Here is a 21,149-nt window from a genome sequence, read left to right on the forward strand (position 1 = left end):
TGTGTGTGTGTGTGTGTGTGTGTGTGTGTGTGTGTGTGTGTGTGTGTAGAGGGGTGTCCAGTCTCACCACAGGGTGGCAGCAGTGTATCACACAGGCCTGCTTAAGACAATTTAAAGGGGTCTTTTCCGAGGGGTAATTCTCAAACTGTGAGATAACATATTCACACCCATGAGCACGGCGGGGCCTGTTGTACCAGCCACAGTGAGCCTGATTAAAAAGAAGAGAACTGAGATGTATTCAGATTGACACACTCCGTGTCTTTTCCCCCCCAACACTCACCTCCTTGCTTCCTCTCCTCTCTTTCTCCTCCTTCTCCCCATCCGCTCCTCGTCAAGTTCAGGCCACAAAGCATCAAACTTAAAAATTGGATCAACTGTTTGATCATTCCATACAACATCGCTGCTACGCCCAATTTAGCTCACGCACACGCACACGCACACCCACACCCACGCAGCCACACACTGGTGCGGCCTATCCCTCGTGTTACCTCAGGGATGGAGCTGACAAATGACAGCGCTGCTCGTCTGCCAACCCTGAGCCTCTTGCTCGGCAGGGTGCGTGAATGCATGTGTATGTGTGTGTGTGTGTGTGTGTGTGTGTGTGTGCTGGAGAAGGAGAAATCGTTGAGGGACACGGGGAGATGGAGGGGAGCGTTGGCAAGATTCTTTCTCTCTGATTGGTTGAAGTAAACATCCTGCAGATTTATGGATTTCTGACAGAAAAGATAGTTTGCTTCGACCATGTTGCTCAGCAGACTATGAAAAACAGGTTATTTTCTTTCTCTCCGAGCGCAAACCAAATAATTGTACTGGTAAAATCTGCTGTTTGGCCATTTATAGATTTGTTCCAGTGGTGTACAGGAGCAGAGGAAAACACTGGCATATGAAAAGAGAAGGGGATGAAGCTAAGAAAAAGGGAAGCACAGCTGCAAAAACCAAAGCCATTTATATCCAAATATGAATGTATGAGCAGGCTAAATGTCTGCTTCCTGCTTATCCTCAGACATGGAAACATACTGTTTACTGTAGGAGCATTTTTAAGCCAGTACAAATCCATTCTCGGCTTTTCTCACCTGACACGTCAGATTCTCAAACGTCCATCCATCCACTTACTTCTCATTGGCTATTTGGTGGCACTTTCTGGTTGATTCTGAGACATTTCTAAACCACGTGGAATATTTCACCCTTCCAGCATATTGTAATAAAAAAGCTGCTACTCACTATTCATTGTGAATGAGAACTGGCTCTGCAGCCGCGCGCCCCCTTTGGAAGTAGACAGTTTCAAAAGGAGCCACAGGTTCAGCCTTTATATCGGCGTTCTTCCCCACATCAATTCTCCTCAACTCTATGGACTTTTTCGGGTTTTCCCTCAGGCCAAAGTTATGGATTGTGTCTGCTTTTGGTTATCGCTTCCATCAAAGTTCCAAGTAAGTACGCTGCAGACTGCTGATCGGTCAGGGATAACTGTGGTTGCACTAGTATCTGAATGCTGAAGTGTTTCCCAAACTTTCCATCTTGCTGCCTCCAGTTGGTTCTGGAATAAAATTTGTCTCCTTGCTAAAACAAACAGCCACACACACACACACACACACACACACACACTTCTATATCCATGTGTTGGAGTTTTATGGTAGTTTTGTGCGCTGTTGCTATGACAACCAGCCACCCTGAGGGTGTACTATTTGCATTGAAAGACAAATCACCTGTTACCAACAGTAGTGGTTTTGAGCTGTGTTGATCCAGAAAGATGCTGCAGCCTGATTCTGTGTCTTGGAATCAAAACCTTCTTCTGCTGCTTGACTGACAACAAAGCCGACCCGTGCTCCTGGACGGGCTCCCAGCTTTCAGTAATTTATTTGATCTTAGTCTGAAACAAGATGTGCTCATAGCTCCTTCAAAGGGGAGACGAGCAGCATCTAAAGACAGGACAGGACTCACTCCTCCAGGCTGCACATAGACTAAAGTGGACACAGTTTGTTCTTAAGGCTTTTCTACATGTTTATCTTTTTCATCTGTGTATCAAACCCACCACTTGACAGGACTTGGATCAAACCAGTCTCCTCTGCACACCTCCCCGACCCAACGTTGCTCATTAACACGCTGCCCTTCCAGCTCTGTAGAGGCGTTAAGTGCTTCTCTGCAGCGGCGTCACTCCAGCCTTAGTTTACAGACCGGGAATTTCCACTTGCCTGCTGAACTCTGTCTCACATTAGGCTCTGCTGACTTTCTACGTTCTCAGCTGCTGCCTAAGAGAAAAACATGTTAAAAGCAGCTGGTCCCTGTGTGATCCCTTTCAGAACAGTGAAGGCTACACCAGGAATATCACATTCTTGTTTGGCCCAGGTGAAACCAAGAAGTAGGAAGACATTTCTAGTGTTTTCATGGACGTCAGCATTAACATTTGACAACCTCTTTCATCATATTGCTCCTTTGATTAACCCTGACAAAAAAAAATAAAACAAATACTAAGGATGCTTCTTAGCAGTTGGTTGTCAAGTCACCAGCGTCCTCCAATGAATGCTGGGGAAGCCCTGCTTTTATTATTCACAGCTGAACAGGGTTTATCTGCGAGTATTTAGCAGCTCTGTCTGACATGCTTGTCAGTTATCCACACACGTCAGGCTGGATATGTGTTCACGTCTCATTATAAAACTTAGTGAAACAAATCGACTGACACTGAAGGGCGGCTTCTATCATCAGCGGGGAGGTTACGTTGCACCACGAGTCGCCTTTATTGCAGAGATGAGATTCAGTAATGCATGAATTGAGGTTTGTAAATCATATAAAGAGTTGGGTGATGTAGCAATGGTGTACAAGAGGAGAGCAGGCCAAAGCAGCAGTGATCAGGTAGAAACTGATGACTTCATTAGCAGGCTGAGAAAGGCTTTGTAGCTCGGCACGTGCACGTGTGTGTGTGTGTTTGATGGCTTTAATTAGTTGAAGTGTACGATGAAACAGAGGAAAATCAACGAGGTGGCAACTCTATAAAGGTTAACAACCACGGAGTTAAATCTCCTTTTTTTTTTTACTGAGGGGTTCGAAATAGAGCGAAAGAGGAAATGAGAACGAGACACGAAACGAGAACGAGGGAGCAAAGACGCAGAACAGCTCTCTGTAATCAAACCAGTAGCTGCCATCGGTTTGATTCGCTCCAAACACACGTAGCCTGTTCCAACACATACAAATTGAACTGTGCTCTCCAGAAAAAAAAAACAGGGAGAGATTTGGTTTCCAGCCTGGGTCTCACTGTACAGATTACAGGTAGGAGCTCGGAGATTACTGTGAAACGAAAATTGAGTGCCTACTTTCTGATGTCTTGCCTGCGGCCTGAATCACCACAGAGGTCCTTTCTCTCTCTCTCGCTCTCTCTCGCTGCTATGGTTGCTTTAAGATTATTTATGTGGAAGAAAAAAAAAAAAAAAAGAGAGACTGATGGAACAGTTACGAGACAGGATGATATGTGACACATTTTCCTCTGCTGAGCCTGTGGCCCGGAGACAGAAATCGAGGTGACAGGAATTCAGGATTTCGCGTGTGTTTGTGGTTCCTGGGAGCCGTGAGTCATTTCACCGTTCGTTACATCGCAGCCCATTATCCTCTCTAATTGGTGGTTGTCGGGTTTATGCCGCAGTTTCTGTCCTGTAGGTAAAGAGAAAAAACATTATTTATGAAATTTAACCTTTACCTTTGTTGCCTTTTTGTGCCATCATTGCAATCCATGCTGCTTCAAAGCTTCACACCTCCACCGTCCTCCACTTTAAAATGAACATGTTCTGTACGTGTGTGTGTGTTGTGTGTTGTATGAGTTTGATATGTGCTCACCTACAGTAGGACCAGTTATAAACCAGTGGTCACAGTGGACTTAAATGTAAATGTGTGTAGTGTGGAGGACAGGCGGAGAAAACTCATCTCCAGGTTACAAGTCTCCGCCTCTTGTGTGTGTGTGTGTGTGTGTGTGTGTGTGTTGTCTACCTATACTTTCCCCTGTTATGTTTATTGACATTTTCTCTCACACTGAACATTTTACAAACACTGCTACAGTAGATGTTACAGCTGACAAACACCAATGATTCATTGTGCAGTACGTTTAGGTACAATTATCAAGCTGCAGGTTTGTAGCACTTTATGCCTCATCATCGTCATTTGATCTATGATCTGTGGCGTTTGTGTGCGTATGTGTGTTATTTGGCCTGTGAGGACCCAGCTATGTCGATTTTACTGCTGTTTTATAGTCCATTACAAGACCATTACGGCTGCCTCATGGCCCCATTCAGTTCTTTTTATTCTGTGTGTCTTTATGGTGTTAAGTAGTTAAATAACGAGAGCAGAACTAGTGCTACAAAGCTAGAACTAGAAGACACACAGACAGTTTTTGGCAGGAAAGACAGCCGCAGTATTCAAGCAGCAACAGTCCATATATCAGTTCCCTCCTGGAGCTCCAACCAACAGATAAAGTCTTTAGAGAACTGGTTTCTATGGGTCGAAACTGTGAAACTGTATCACTACTAAATATTTGTTGTTGTATCTTATTAATTACCACTGGAATATTTTTTAGATACATAAAAATTGTGAAGTGTTAAATGTACTTAAGGTTTCTTAAACTAAGTTCAAGTTCACAACAACAAACATAACTTAACACCTACATAAAAATGATGTTTGCAGTCCTCCAGCTGTTTACCTGGGCTGCAGTTGTGCACAGGTGTACTCCAACCCTGTGACATGACTCGTGACCACACCCAACAAAATCAACCATTGACTTAAACCTATTCAAATTCACTATTTGTGATTGAATAGTTCACATTTCACCTTTATTGAGCTGATCCCCTCACTGAACTGACCTCGTCTGCCCCGTCACTGAAGGCTAAAAATATTGTTAAGTTATGCACTTAAACCACTTAAAGCATGATGCACAGCTGGAAAATGACCTCATGAGCAACTCACAACCTTATGGTTATTAGTTAGAGGATCTACCTCTGGGCCAATTTGCAGCCTCCAGCTTTGGATGGAAGGAGAGCAGAGAGTTCGACAGCTGACAGGACAGAGCTTCAGCACCACTGTTTCTATTAAACTAGTCTTAGAAGAAACTCTAATTTTTACAGACTTGATGCGTCGTCATCATCAGATTAATCCATGCGGTTTCCTGTTCATTTTAAGTGGTGCCGCTCCATGTTGCGTCTCTGTGTCATTATGAAGCATCTGTTTCAGCAAACATGAAACAAAGGGCAGAGCAGCTATATTCTGCGCAGCCTGTGTGCAATCCATCAACACGCATCATGAGCTGTGTGTGTGTGTGTGTGTGTGTGTGTGTGTGTGTTTGGTGGTGATGGGGAGTGTTTTCAGCTCTCATACATGTCATGAAGGAGATAAGTCAAACAACGCTCTTTAACACCCACGCACACTCCAGCACAGTTTGACCCTCATCTGTTGTCATCAGGATAGCTTGCTAATTAAGAAGACCTTCTCTCAGACTGACGCACACACACACACACACACACGCATGCATGCACACTGACAGCTTGTCGCTCGTCACCCAGGAGTCTCGTAAGGCGACAGTGTGTGTGTGTGTGTGTGTGTGTGTCAGAGCTGTGTTGTGTGACAATTTCTGTTCTTCTGTCAAAGAGCTGTCTCGTGCTGTGAAGGGCCAGAGAGGTGATTTGTCTCTCTCTACTGTGCACACACACACATCTATGCTACTTTAATGATTACGACAGAACTGATTTTTGTCCTAAAGTATAATTAAAATACTATACCGTGCATACAAGGGTATATATTGATACCAGTTTACAGCTTTTCATCTGCAGCTTTGCTCTCTCCACCTCTGTTTCCCGCCACTCCAGGCATCTGTTTCCAGTGATTAATACATTGTGTGACACCTGCAACCAAATGCAGACAACGTTAGAGGCTAGCTGGTGCAGACAGTTCTCAGCATGGTGACAGTGTCTGGGCGGGTCCCAGTTCCCTCTATTCCCTCACTTGTGTCGTTTCCTTGTGTCTTAGTCCTTCCCACTTTTTTGGAGACATGAGACGTCCACTCTGCTGTCTTAATGACAATGTTATTTACAGAAGGAAATTACAGATGTTTCTAGATTTTAAAATACAGATATTCTTCATTCTTCTTCAGTACAGAACCACAAAAACCAATAAAACCCTTTGATGTCTCATATTGGTTCCGTTTTAATGTTATCAGTGCAATTCAGTGTGAAAACTGTGCTGGTGTTGATCAGTCCAATCATCTGTAGCAGCCTATCGCCAACAGGTTTCCAGTGAAGGGGTGTGTTGCTCTGGTAAAAGACGATCTGGTATCTCTGGTTCTTTAATCACTGCTCAGAGTGAAATAAAAGGCAACAATCAGGAGGAGCGAGGATTGAGAATCGATCAATTCAGGGAATTGGGATCCACCTTCTGTTTATTAGTCACTTGGTCAATGACTCAAGTTCAAGGGTCAAGCTATTTAACAAAGGTATTGAACTTTGGTTTATACAACTGGTCTTAATCAAAGTGGAGGAAAAACTTTACTGCTAACCTGAGTGGGTGGGTGTGACTCGACCTGACTGTTGTACATATAATAATAGATTGTAAAACTTCTTTGTTGCAAGAAAAGTCAAACTCAACGTAGCTTTTACTCCCACTATTGGGCTCTAGGTTTGGTATCTGCTGACTCTAAATATCTATATATATATTAGTGACACCTGTGCTTTGGCTACTATGAGAACTACTATGAAAACAGCTTTAAAATGCATTTTTTAAATTGTATTATTGCACTCTACTACTTTACTTTAATCATTATAATTAGGCAGTCTAGTGTGGGAGCCTTAGGCCCTTACCTTTTTAAAAAATATATAACTCTATTTTCTCCTGGTGGCAGCAAACTAAAAATAAAGAAGTTGACTAGATGTTGAAAAATGTGGGCTGCGGTGGTGGGAGGGGGGGCATCGGGTGATGACGAGGTGATAAATGAGATAATCGTTAACAAAATCCCATCTCTCCGTCGCCCCTCCTCTTCCTCTCTTCCTCATTCTGTCTCTTTGAGCAAATGAATGTCTTCATTGTTGATATAATAAAGTGTTGTACAGCTGTTATGATGCCCCCCTCGAGGGAAAAGCCAGCCAGCGAGAGGAAGAGGGAGGAAAAGAATCTTTGAGAGGAACTGAGCTGACACAGAGATGAGAGAGTCTATTTATGTGTGTGTTAAAGTGTGTAAATGAGACTGAATTAGAACTACAGACAGGGAACAATCCTCATTCATATTAATGGACTGCAGGTCTCTCGTGCCGCTCTTGGGACCAATACCCCCCCTCACCCTCCTCTAATAGATTGCGCTGCATCTTTGATCACACGGCGGTTTGTTTTCATAATTAACTCACATTCAACTCTGTCTGTGATATTTCAGCTTTATGACATTTGCTTGGCATTTCAACTTCATTATTGCGCCGCCTGTCTCCCCTGCTGGTGGACGGTCATGACGGGCCACCGTGTGTGTCCCAAACAAATTTAATTAACGTTGGCTCCAGTTGCATGTTTTTGACTCTCTGAGTATGACATAATGAATGTACAACTGCTACGTCTGGACAGTCTAATTCAACAAGAAGCTTCGTTTTCTGTGGAACAATGAACAAATGAACATGATTCAACAGCTGTGGATTAATATACAGCTGCAGATGTTATCTCAGATAATATGAATTTTACAAAGTGAGCTTGTTACTTTACGGCTGGGATTAAAAGTCAACCCTAAACTTTTAGCCCAGGCTGGCCCACCACCATCCAGCGGACCCCAACCTTTCTGGCGCTCTCCTTTAACTGTACCTATGAGTCCCTGACAGCACCACTTAGCTGAGTCATAAATAAGACAACATGAGTGTACTTACTTAGCAAAATGCCAGTCGCGGTCTAGATGGAGTGCCTTGTAAAGGTTGAGGGTAGAGTGAATGGGTGTCATCATTAAAAGGTCTTAGAGGGATAACAACTCCTCCAACAAGTGAAGGCAGTATGTAACAGAGAGGGATGAGGCCTGATTAACGAGGGAGACTTGAACAGTCACATGAGAACAGTATCTTCAGCTGTATCATTATGGATTATCCCTTTTTTAATACACATTCTTAGGCTTTACCTTAATTTATAGAGGATGAGCTTTCTCAGCAGCTCACGCTTCACTCTGTTCTATCGCTCACATTGTCTGGATCCAAAGGCACATGTCTGCGCAGAACCAGTGGTCATTAACATGAAAGCCCCCCGTTTATCTGGTGACAGCCTGCTCCTGAGTCTGTTTTTAATAAGCTTCAAAAATGTATGGAGTTGCAGGCCACCTGGGTCAGTGACAGAGTTAGAAGACTCCTGTAATGGCACGCCACTGTGAGGAAATTAAACCTAAGTATCTGAGAGCAGCACAGTGGACAGTCTGTGCAGGAACAGCAGGTTTTATCATCTGCACTATCAAACCAAACTTAGTACACCCCTGTGCAAAATGATTCAAATGTTATAAGGTCCATTGCTGTAATATCTTGCAATAATTGTGTTATTTGTAAGTTTGAATTCTAGGATCATTAATTTAATCATATAACATGTAGGTCAAGAAAATGTGTTGATACAGGACAAAGTAACTGAGGTTCCTGCAGCTTTAATAACAATATAGAGGTATAAATATGCAATGCAAATAAGGCAGTGGGGCTAGAGCCACCAACAAATGCCCATTCACCATCCAGAGAGCCACCAAGCCACACCACAACGTACACTAACAGATTAAAGATGCTTACATTACTAAACAGTTGCCACGTACTAAAAAAATGCAAGAACCATGATGCACTGTTTCTGTCCATAGTTAGGTGCATATATTTGGACAGCTGAGATCATATGCTCAGCAGCTGAACGCTGTGGTCTTCCATCAGGGCTCCTGTTTCCACCTACTCTCCCATCACTCAGCTGGATGGCTCTCCAGTTTTTACAGCTAGCCTTGCTGACTGGTGACAGGAGTGTACCTAACAGTGGTGGTGGCCCACTCTTTCTTGAAGCTTGCTGCTGAACCGGATGACCCACCGCCTGCGCAGAGCAGGTCAGCATGATAGCGGACTCGGGCCACTGCCCGGATCACCTCCTGGCAGATGCTGGCCCACCACAACATGTGGCTTCATATGTCCCAGATACCAGAGGCAGTCAGGAAAGAGCTGCTGGAGGGTCCTATGAGCAGTGAGGGTTTGTTTGGCCCCCGTTTTCACTCTCTCATGAAGGAGCTTCATGAAGGAGGCTGAGGAAGCCAAGACGTTCTGGCACTAAGTCACGAGTCCTTCCCATCCTCCTAGGGGTTGGCAGGATAGATATGCTCAACTCTAGCGTCTGCAAGTTGCAGCCGCTGGACTATGAGACGACGTCTCATTTGCATTCTAAGCGACACACCCTGAAAACAGCCGGCTCTGACAGAGGGCATGAGACGCACATTTTCAGACAGGCCAGAGAAGGAGATCTACGCAGTCTGCTGACATGAAAACTTACAGACACATTCGTGGGACATCCAGGTCCAACATTCTTTAGCCTGAAAAGCACAATAGTAGAGTTTTGAGCTAAGAGTAGACGGTCAGCTTTAATACAATGGTTTCATTGCATATATATTGGATGAACTGTGTAGGACGTACAAAGACATGTTGTCACTGTAAAAAAATACGGTTCATTCATATGTGATAGTTTTGCTTTGAGGGACACGTTTGTTAAATTGGACAATAAAACAGGGCTTTTATCAGATTGCAGGTATCTTTGTAAATAACAATCAACAGAAAGCAGTTTTTATTTTACTGTCTACAGTCTGCAATTTTCTTCCAGCAATTCTCTTACCTTCACTGCTACTACATGATTGCTTCTGGCTGTTATGTTCTTAAACTCGTCGTGTTTTGGATGTTTTTTTAAAAGTGCTTTTGTAAATGGAATTTGGTTGAACGGTGTGTCGTGCGCTCCTGGATTCTAACAGTTCGCGATTGTTGATTGTCCTCCATCTGACGATGAGGATTGTCGCCCCACTGCTTCCAGAAGGGTCTGTGGCAAAAGTGTAGACACAGCAGGATGACTGTGTGGGAAATTGTGAATATTATCCATTATTATTTGTCCCATTGTACACATGCAGACAACACGAAGTGTTCACACAGACCCTCAGACATCCAGTGATATCACCATTTCCTTTTGATTCAGTTTGTTTATTGTTGGTCTGTCTTATCTAACTTATTTTAGTTCTAGTCAACAAAACGTCAAAGTGCCCTATTTATTTATAGTAAATTAGGCCGTATTTAAACTGGTCCAATAAATCTTTCTGTTCCTCTCTGTCATTTATCCAACACTACACCATGCAGCTGGATAGTATAGTAACATCACCCGCTCTACTACTCTACCTTGTACCTTGTAAGTCACTTTGGTAAAGCTTCTGCTAAATGTAAATGCAATTTGCAACTTGTAAAAACACTAATATGACTAACTTAAACATAAGGCAGAGAAAGTAACTCAGGTGGCATGAGGTAACCTTAATGTGACATTAGTGACTCAAGGGTTAGGGTTCAAGCACTTTGTCCTCCTTCAGTTGGTTTTGTTTATGTTCCTTTCCATTTTTTACCTGATCTTCAGCCACTACCTGCTATACCCATAATTTGGACTTCCTCTCCTCCACTCCTGGACCTTAATCGTGGATTTGTTTCACCTGTGTCTCTGTTTTCCTTTCAAAGCTCCCCTCAGTCCTCTGTTTGCTGCTGGTTTGTTGCACTTCACTCTACACTGCTACACTCATGACTTGTTCGTTCGTGTTGTCACTTTGTTTGTTACTTTGTTTGACCTTGTTGTTAAAGCTTGTTAGTTTTTGTCATGTTTGTAAGATTCCCTCGTCTAGTTGGTTTCCCATGTCTTCTGTTTTAAGACCGGCCTGAAATAAAATCCTTTTTGTTAATCTCGTCTAGTTTGTTAGTTTGTTAGTTTGTTGGTTTGTTACACTCAACACACGACATTAACACAAAGAGGCAGCTCAATGCATGGGAAATTAAAGTAAAACTTGGCGAACTCTGAATGAATGGTTCAGAGTTTGTGCAAGTCAGGCTGTAAAAGAGAATCAGACTGATGGCAGACGGGAAACACAGTTCTGACCTGAAGAGTCTTAAACCGCTAAAACAGAATGACAGCTGCTGGCAGCGTGCTCAAGTACTTGGATACCAGAGTACAAAAAAAGGTTGGACGTCCTGCTGAAAGGAACCATGGGGAAAAGTGAATATTGGGTGGATGGCCTGAGGGAGCCATGTCAAGTTCCTCGAGGGAAAAGCCAGCCAGCGAGAGAAGAGGGAGGAAAAGAATCTTTGAGAGGAACTGAGCTGACACAGAGATGAGAGAGTCTATTTATGTGTGTGTTAAAGTGTGTAAATGAGACTGAATTAGAACTACAGACAGAGAACAATCCTCATTCATATTAATGGACTGCAGGTCTCTCGTGCCGCTCTTGGGACCAATACCCCCCCTCACCCTCCTCTAATAGATTGCGCTGCATCTTTGATCACACGGCGGTTTGTTTTCATAATTAACTCACATTCAACTCTGTCTGTGATATTTCAGCTTTATGACATTTGCTTGGCATTTCAACTTCATTATTGCGCCGCCTGTCTCCCCTGCTGGTGGACGGTCATGACGGGCCACCGTGTGTGTCCCAAACAAATTTAATTAACGTTGGCTCCAGTTGCATGTTTTTGACTCTCTGAGTATGACATAATGAATGTACAACTGCTACGTCTGGACAGTCTAATTCAACTAGAAGCTTCGTTTTCTGTGGAACAATGAACAAATGAACATGATTCAACAGCTGTGGATTAATATACAGCTGCAGATGTTATCTCAGATAATATGAATTTTACAAAGTGAGCTTGTTACTTTACGGCTGGGATTAAAAGTCAACCCTAAACTTTTAGCCCAGGCTGGCCCACCACCATCCAGCGGACCCCAACCTTTCTGGCGCTCTCCTTTAACTGTACCTATGAGTCCCTGACAGCACCACTTAGCTGAGTCATAAATAAGACAACATGAGTGTACTTACTTAGCAAAATGCCAGTCGCGGTCTAGATGGAGTGCCTTGTAAAGGTTGAGGGTGGAGTAAATGGGTGTCATCATTGTCTTAGAGGGATAACAACTCCTCCAACAAGTGAAGGCAGTATGTAACAGAGAGGGATGAGGCCTGATTAACGAGGGAGACTTGAACAGTCACATGAGAACAGTATCTTCAGCTGTATCATTATGGATTATCCCTTTTTTAATACACATTCTTAGGCTTTACCTTAATTTATAGAGGATGAGCTTTCTCAGCAGCTCACGCTTCACTCTGTTCTATCGCTCACATTGTCTGGATCCAAAGGCACATGTCTGCGCAGAACCAGTGGTCATTAACATGAAAGCCCCCCGTTTATCTGGTGACAGCCTGCTCCTGAGTCTGTTTTTAATAAGCTTCAAAAATGTATGGAGTTGCAGGCCACCTGGGTCAGTGACAGAGTTAGAAGACTCCTGTAATGGCACGCCACTGTGAGGAAATTAAACCTAAGTATCTGAGAGCAGCACAGTGGACAGTCTGTGCAGGAACAGCAGGTTTTATCATCTGCACTATCAAACCAAACTTAGTACACCCCTGTGCAAAATGATTCAAATGTTATAAGGTCCATTGCTGTAATATCTTGCAATAATTGTGTTATTTGTAAGTTTGAAGTCTAGGATCATTAATTTAATCATATAACACGTAGGTCAAGAAAATGTGTTGATACAGGACAAAGTAACTGAGGTTCCTGCAGCTTTAATAACAATATAGAGGTATAAATATGCAAATAAGGCAGTGGGGCTAGAGCCACCAACAAATGCCCATTCACCATCCAGAGAGCCACCAAGCCACACCACAACGTACACTAACAGATTAAAGATGCCTACATTACTAAACAGTCGCCACGTACTAAAAAAATGCAAGAACCATGATGCACTGTTTCTGTCCATAGTTAGGTGCATATATTTGGACAGCTGAGATCATATGCTCAGCAGCTGAACGCTGTGGTCTTCGATCAGGGCTCCTGTTTCCACCTACTCTCCCATCACTCAGCTGGATGGCTCTCCAGTTTTTACAGCTAGTCTCGCTGACTGGTGACAGGAGTGTACCTAACAGTGGTGGTGGCCCACTCTTTCTTGAAGCTTGTTGCTGAACCGGATGACCCACCGCCTGCGCAGAGGAGGTCAGCATGATAGCGGACTCGGGCCACTGCCCGGATCACCTCCTGGCAGATGCTGGCCCACCACAACATGTGGCTTCATATGTCCCAGATACCGGAGGCAGTCAGGAAAGAGCTGCTGGAGGGTCCTATGAGCAGTGAGGGTTTGTTTGGCCCCCGTTTTCACTCTCTCATGAAGGAGCTTCATGAAGGAGGCTGAGGAAGCCAAGACGTTCTGGCACTAAGTCACGAGTCCTTCCCATCCTCCTAGAGGTTGGCAGGATAGATATGCTCAACTCTAGCGTCTGCAAGTTGCAGCCGCTGGACTATGAGACGACGTCTCATTTGCATTCTAAGCGACACACCCTGAAAACAGCCGGCTCTGACAGAGGGCATGAGACGCACATTTTCAGACAGGCCAGAGGAGGAGATCTACGCAGTCTGCTGACATGAAAACTTACAGACACATTCGTGGGACATCCAGGTCCAACATTCTTTAGCCTGAAAAGCACAATAGTAGAGTTTTGAGCTAAGAGTAGACGGTCAGCTTTAATACAATGGTTTCATTGCATATATATTGGATGAACTGTGTAGGACGTACAAAGACATGTTGTCACTGTAAAAACATATGGTTCATTCATATGTGATAGTTTTGCTTTGAGGGACACGTTTGTTAAATTGGACAATAAAACAGGGCTTTTATCAGATTGCAGGTATCTTTGTAAATAACAATCAACAGAAAGCAGTTTTTATTTTACTGTCTACAGTCTGCAATTTTCTTCCAGCAATTCTCTTACCTTCACTGCTACTACATGATTGCTTCTGGCTGTTATGTTCTTAAACTCGTCATGTTTTGGATGTTTTTTTAAAAGTGCTTTTGTAAATGGAATTTGGTCGAACGGTGTGTCGTGCGCTCCTGGATTCTAACAGTTCGCGATTGTTGATTGTCCTCCATCTGACGATGAGGATTGTCGCCCCACTGCTTCCAGAAGGGTCTGTGGCAAAAGTGTAGACACAGCAGGATGACTGTGTGGGAAATTGTGAATATTATCCATTATTATTTGTCCCATTGTACACATGCAGACAACACGAAGTGTTCACACAGACCCTCAGACATCCAGTGATATCACCATTTCCTTTTGATTCAGTTTGTTTATTGTTGGTCTGTCTTATCTAACTTATTTTAGTTCTAGTCAACAAAACGTCAAAGTGCCCTATTTATTTATAGTAAATTAGGCCGTATTTAAACTGGTCCACTAAATCTTTCTGTTCCTCTCTGTCATTTATCCAACACTACACCATGCAGCTGGATAGTATAGTAGCAACATCACCGCTCTACTACTCTACCTTGTACCTTGTAAGTCACTTTGGTAAAGCTTCTGCTAAATGTAAATGCAATTTGCAACTTGTAAAAACACTAATATGACTAACTTAAACTTAAGGCAGAGAAAGTAACTCAGGTGGCAATGAGGTAACCTTAATGTGACATTAGTGACTCAAGGGTTAGGGTTCAAGCACTTCGTCCTCCTTCAGTTGGTTTTGTTTATGTTTCCTTTCCATTTTTTTACCTGATCTTCAGCCACTACCTGCTATACCCATAATTTGGACTTCCTCTCCCTCCACTCCTGGACCTTAATCGTGGATTTGTTTCACCTGTGTCTCTGTTTCCTTTCAAAGCTCCCCTCAGTCCTCTGTTTGCTGCTGGTTTGTTGCACTTCACTCTACACTGCTACACTCATGACTTGTTCGTTCGTGTTGTCACTTTGTTTGTTACTTTGTTTGACCTTGTTGTTAAAGCTTGTTAGTTTTTGTCATGTTTGTAAGATTCCCTCGTCTAGTTGGTTTCCCATGTCTTCTGTTTTAAGACCGGCCTGAAATAAAATCCTTTTTGTTAATTCCCGTCTAGTTTGTTAGTTTGTTAGTTTGTTGGTTTGTTACACTCAACACACGACATTAACACAAAGAGGCAGCTCAATGCATGGGAAATTAAAGTAAAACTTGGCGAACTCTGAATGAATGGTTCAGAGTTTGTGCAAGTCAGGCTGTAAAAGAGAATCAGACTGATGGCAGACGGGAAACACAGTTCTGACCTGAAGAGTCTTAAACCGCTAAAACAGAATGACAGCTGCTGGCAGCGTGCTCAAGTACTTGGATACCAGAGTACAAAAAAGGTTGGACGTCCTGCTGAAAGGAACCATGGGGAAAAGTGAATATTGGGTGGATGGCCTGAGGGAGCCATGGACAGCCTGGTGGATGACCAGGCAGGATGCCCAGGGAAGAAGCAGACTCAGGGTCTGGTGTGGCATCTGCTAGGGAGGCTAATCCTGCTGTGGCTTTAGGTGAAGGTGCCGCGGGTAAACTGAAGGGTGAAGAAGGCAAAAGATCCAAATTTTGATAAAAAAAACAAGGATCGTAAGTGTTGTTATTGCAGCCCATACAGTACTTACTGTATAGAGTCTAAAATTGCACTGGTGTTGTAATGTGGTTGCCCGTTAGGTATCTGTCAGTGAAAACACACTGTCATTATTTTTTTCAATATGTGTTTATTCCTAATCCTTATTTACATCTTTTTTTGAACGGAGAAGAAGATATTGTCATATTTACATGTTACAATGACTTTGGTCCTCTGCAGTGGGCAGTTACATAAAGCAACCGGGGAGCTAACGTGGAGTGTCTTGCTCAAAGACACACCTGGTGTTTGAACCCCAAACCTTCTGTATCTAAGGGCAATCTAACAGTAGTAATGATCTACCCATTGAGCCACCAATAAAGGCACTGCTGGGATTCGAACCCAGGATCTCCTGTTTACTAGACAGGCGCTTTAACCAACTAAGCCACAGCGCCACATTCACTTGTTTCCGAGTTACTTCGTTCCAGCACGTTGTAATGAGCCGGTTTTCCCACAGGAATAATTAGGTTCACCTTAATCATTACTTCTGTTAGACTCCCAAAGGGAAGGATGGAGAGAGCTTTGTTGTTATGGCTATCATTACAGCAGTGCTCTGCTGACCCTCTCATGACCTTTACACAGTAACTCTATTTTCTTTGGGAAGCTGAACTTGAAATTGATTGAAGGGTAAGACCCTCAAATTCTGCTTCCAGTAGAGTTCGAGCCTATTTAAAAGGTGCAACACAAGGAGGAGTCACATGGACACAGGGTACACTGACTGACTGACCTTTGCTTAGTGGATACATCTCAATAGCATCCTTTTTTCCCTCACTTAAGGAGCACTTTTTGTGTTCTGTATGTCTAATAATGTTGGTCTGTGCAGTAGTCTAGTAAGATACTTGATTTTGAATGCTCACAAGATTTTGAATCAACAGTCACTGAACAGATTTTGGTGAAGATTTGAAAATTGTATCAAGTTGACAAGAATGAAAATGAAGATTGAAGCAAATTCCAATTTTTACTGGTGACAATGTTAACCTTAACCAGCGATTTTTATAAAACACAATCTTTTTAGTTTTAGGCCATAGTGTGAAAGAAAAATAAAGTGTGAGAAGATGTGTTGATTTATCCAATATTCCATGATGCAAACTAGTATTGAAACTGTGTCAAAAATAGAAAAGTAAATAACATTTCAGTCATGTGTATTATTTATTTCTTGGCAAACTGTACAAATCCCCAATTTGTTTTGTTTTTTGTTTTACTTCTTTTTCTGCTTTTTTTTCTCAAGAATTATTCACACACGACAAACAAAAGGATGCACGATTTTTGACTTATCTCCAAAAGTCTGAGAATCTTTCTACTAATAGTGGACCTCTTAGATTGTCATTGTGGACAAATATCTTCACAAATTATTCTAATACCAAAAACTAATGGTGCAGAAGAACTTTGAGCCTACAGTAGGACAGCTGCAGAATCAGAAGACTCCCTACATATATGTCCAACAATAAACATGCAATGTATTCTAGCTCATTGTGTTGACAATATCAACGCACCCATTTCTGAATGCTGTCTTCCAACCCACTATGGTTTAATAAATACACAGTGGTTGCACTATTTTTGGGACTCATTTGGTCCTGTTCTACTGGACGTCCTGCACTATCCTGTACTACAGCTGACACCCATCTTCAGTACACAAATACATATCTCAATACATAAGTCAGTAGACAGACACACAAGCTTCCACCCAGTGTAAGTAGTGCACCAATCACCCAAACATTTGTTTAAATCCAGTCACTAAGAACTTCTCATTCTATTGTTTATTCTCTGTCAAAAATCTTTGGGACACATTAACTGAACTTTGACACTATTCACTACTAATAGTCATTTTCTTGACCTGTGCATATCAATTATTCTATTACAGCCCAATAATGTCTAATTTGAATCTGTATTTTTCTCATGACATTATAAACCATTGAGAATTTCATCCAAATACTAGAATGACTGGTGAGCGTGGGGGGCATTGACAGGCACCTCAGGTTGACAGCCACTGACCTAAATACTAATCAGTGTCACTCTCAGTAGTAACCATTTCATTACGCTCCGATGTCTTACAGGGCTTTAACCGGCAGTTATTGCTTTTCCTACATTTTCCTGTCATTTATTCAGGGTTGCCAACTCTCACACTTGTGGATTGATACAGTCTCTCTGTCATGCTCTTACTGTCTCACTAATCTGACTTCAAATCAGTGGAATTTCAGTGAAGGAAGTGGAGGATGTGTAACCAAAGCAGATGGATAGCATGGCGAGTATGGAAAGTAAGAAATGGAAAAATACGGCATAGAGAGACAAAGTAGTATGTCAGTCCAAACTGACCACAATCTAGTTGTGTTACAATGCAATGAAGAGCCTGTACTTTCTGACGTGAGGTTTAGTCTTAACAAGCTGCTAAGCAGACCCCCTGTGAGGTTGGTGAATCTTGGTGTTACTCATGGACTCTTTCAAGTTCTAAAGGCAACACTTTATCAAGCTTTGGTATGATGGAGTCCAGCATAAAGCGTGAACATACTGGCTGCGTCCACAACTGGCTGACGCTGTCATCTCGAAGAGAAATTCTGACAGGAACAAGACAAAGATCTGAGTGCCACATGTCATGGGGGACTCTGAATTGGCATGATGGCGACTAGTGTTGGTGAGTTGGACAGTGGGTCCTCTTCAGCATTTCCCTCATCCATAGAAAAGGTGGTGTGTCAAAGTGAGGGGGGACACCCAGAGCTAATTTAGAAAGTTTTATTAGATAAACAAAGTTATAATACAAATAGGATACATGTAGGACACAAATAGTGACCAGCCTCTAAGTGCTGCTCAGTGACACTCTTGGTAGCTCAGTTGTTTCTCCAAATGGAGAAAAATAGCCATTCAGGAAAACCAACCTTTTTGACTACTACTACTACTAGAGTGGAATTACCACATTGGGGTTTTGGATGGGAACAAGAATGGGATATACATGAGGTCTCAGTTAACCCCAAATTTGAAGGGATTCCTTCCAAATGTTCCTCAGATGTCTAATTCACAAGACGGGGTCGTCGGCTGGATGACTGGACGTACAGACGACGAGAACACAAATACCTCTGGTACGGAAGCATAATAGTCACTGGTATTTTAAAACATGTATACCTCTGAGGCTCAGACTTGAAAAATCATGACGCACTGATACTGACTCACTCAAAATATTTCACTAAATCAGCTCAGTTTGTCGATGCTAAAAACATCCAAGGCATTATTCCAAAGTCAGTCCAGTTTTTTTCTGCTGTTTCCGGTACTGTGTGTGTTGAAGAGGGCTGAAAATACATCTGATTGTAATGACAATTGCAATAGCAGAACAACACACAAACAATGTCACTCACCCACACACAGGCATGTGGGTGATCACTCATAGCTAGCACACACACACACACACACACACACACACACTCACCCAAGTATACACTTGAATTAAGCTAAAAACACCTGCAAGTGCACACGCTCACACACACATGTTGTTTGTTCCTAAGTGCACAGATAAAACATGCATGTACGCACACACACACACACACACACACACACACACACTTTCACGGGTGCATTCAGAGCTTTACACACGCTACCTTTCTAACACAAGTGTTCATGAAAACGTCATCACACACAAATAAATATACACTGGCGTTCAACCGAGTGTAGCCAAAAGCACACATTCGTACACCCACAGGTTGAATCACAAGCACACACTCGCGCACACACACACACACACACACACACAGACACAAACACACACACACACACACAAAACAACAGCCACAGAGACAAAGCCATTATTCTTGGCTCCACACTGACATCAACCTGAATCATCAGTGTTCCAAGTGTGTTTCATTCGGAATGGCGTGCAGGCCATATGGGAGGGAGTGCGAAGGTAGCAATCATCCCGATTAGAACAACGGTGGATTCACAAAGTGCTTGACACCTACAGGGTGACATGAGGAGCAGGAGCAAGACAATAGGGGAGTCCTGTCTTGTCTTCTATCTGATGCAATGCTTTCTAAAATATTGTCAGCCAAGCATGAAGGCAAGTAGAAGAAAGGTTTGTGTGCAGGTTGAGGAGGTGGGGCGCTTGTTTTACACACACACACACACACACACACACACACACACACACACACACACACACACACACACACACACACACACACACAGAGAGAGAAAGAGACCACCAGAATTCATGGACTCACTGTACAAATGAATGGAGGGAAATTGAGAAAAGGATATAATTAGGTGATGTAGAAACATGGTAGAAAAGAAGGATAGAGACAAAAAAAAAGAAGCTTGAAAAAGAATTGATTTCCCATGTCTACTCCCCCATAGCACAATCTGGAACAAAGATGTGTAGCTGAAGTTGTCATCCCGCTGGTCATCTCACATTTAATGAAAGGCACAAAACAGGTCAGGACGCACGCGCCGACTCACTCGCCCACTGATGTAGCACCAATTGTCATGCTGTGACGTAAATCTGCTGATCATAGCCTACCTAATCCCGCGAAACAAAACAGGTCAGGACACACGCACACGCGCGTGCACAGAGAGTCAGTGTAAGAGCAAGGAAAGAAAATGAGATGGTGAGGTGATGCTTTCTCACTACACAAATCTACAGTGAATGTCTTATAAACACTGCACACCCCAAAGGATCAATGCAAGTCAAGTAGACAAATTACTAGCAAACCTTAAAGCTATTAACTACAATGTCTGCATCTGTTAAGTCATTAATTAGACATTATTGAGTTCATGTTGACTGAGTGTGACAGAGCTTCCTTAGCGCAGAATATTTATATTTGCTGGCACATGTGCGATAACGCGGTTTTAAATCAAAGACAGGAGAAGGTCTAACCATTAGATCTGTGGAAACCCTTTGATGACGTTGTTGTGAAAGATGTTGAATTATAATATCTCCAACCAAAACAAACAGAATAAGTTAAATTTGCACACAGAGGGTAAATACAGTGGTGCTAATCTTAAGCGTACAGTGTAAAAACTGTTAAATGATCATATCTTACAGTGAGTATTGTTTTGTACTACGCAGTCTCGCACAAGTGAAACTGCCGGGAAACCAATTAGCTCACTTCATAAGTGAACCTACTAGACAGGAAAGTGCAACATTATCATCACTGTAAAACACTGTGGAAATATTATATGTTGAATGCTGAGCATTGCATTTTGTGTTGTGCTTCATTTTAAGCCCCTTAAAGGATCTCTCTATTTGTAGAAGACATACGGAGAAGAACATAAAAACTCTACACAATGTTAAAGAGACTAGACCAACCCTTTCTTTACACTTTGAAATGGGCTGTGGTCCAGATTGTACTGATAGTCTGGATTACGGCTGCCTTCAGAGAACCTATTTAACACCTCAGAAGCTGCACCTCAAGGGCAAACGTCTAAATCTGTGCACTGTGCTCCATGAAGGGTTGCTGGCACTTTCATTCACATGATTTCCTCACCAGTACCTCACTTTGGGAATGAAGTACCTCTGAACTGTCACGACTCTT

General features: G+C 42.7%; 1 non-coding gene across 1 annotated transcript; it reads right to left on the bottom strand.

The window, feature by feature from the left end:
* Window positions 1-15,957: 15,957 nt before the first annotated feature.
* Window positions 15,958-16,031, bottom strand: trnat-agu. Its single transcript has one exon. It is a non-coding gene; the product is annotated as a tRNA-Thr (tRNA).
* Between the last annotated feature and the right edge of the window lie 5,118 nt (window positions 16,032-21,149).

The sequence above is a fragment of the Anabas testudineus genome, chromosome 10 (assembly GCF_900324465.2).
Source record: "Anabas testudineus chromosome 10, fAnaTes1.2, whole genome shotgun sequence".
Lineage (NCBI taxonomy): Eukaryota > Metazoa > Chordata > Actinopteri > Anabantiformes > Anabantidae > Anabas > Anabas testudineus.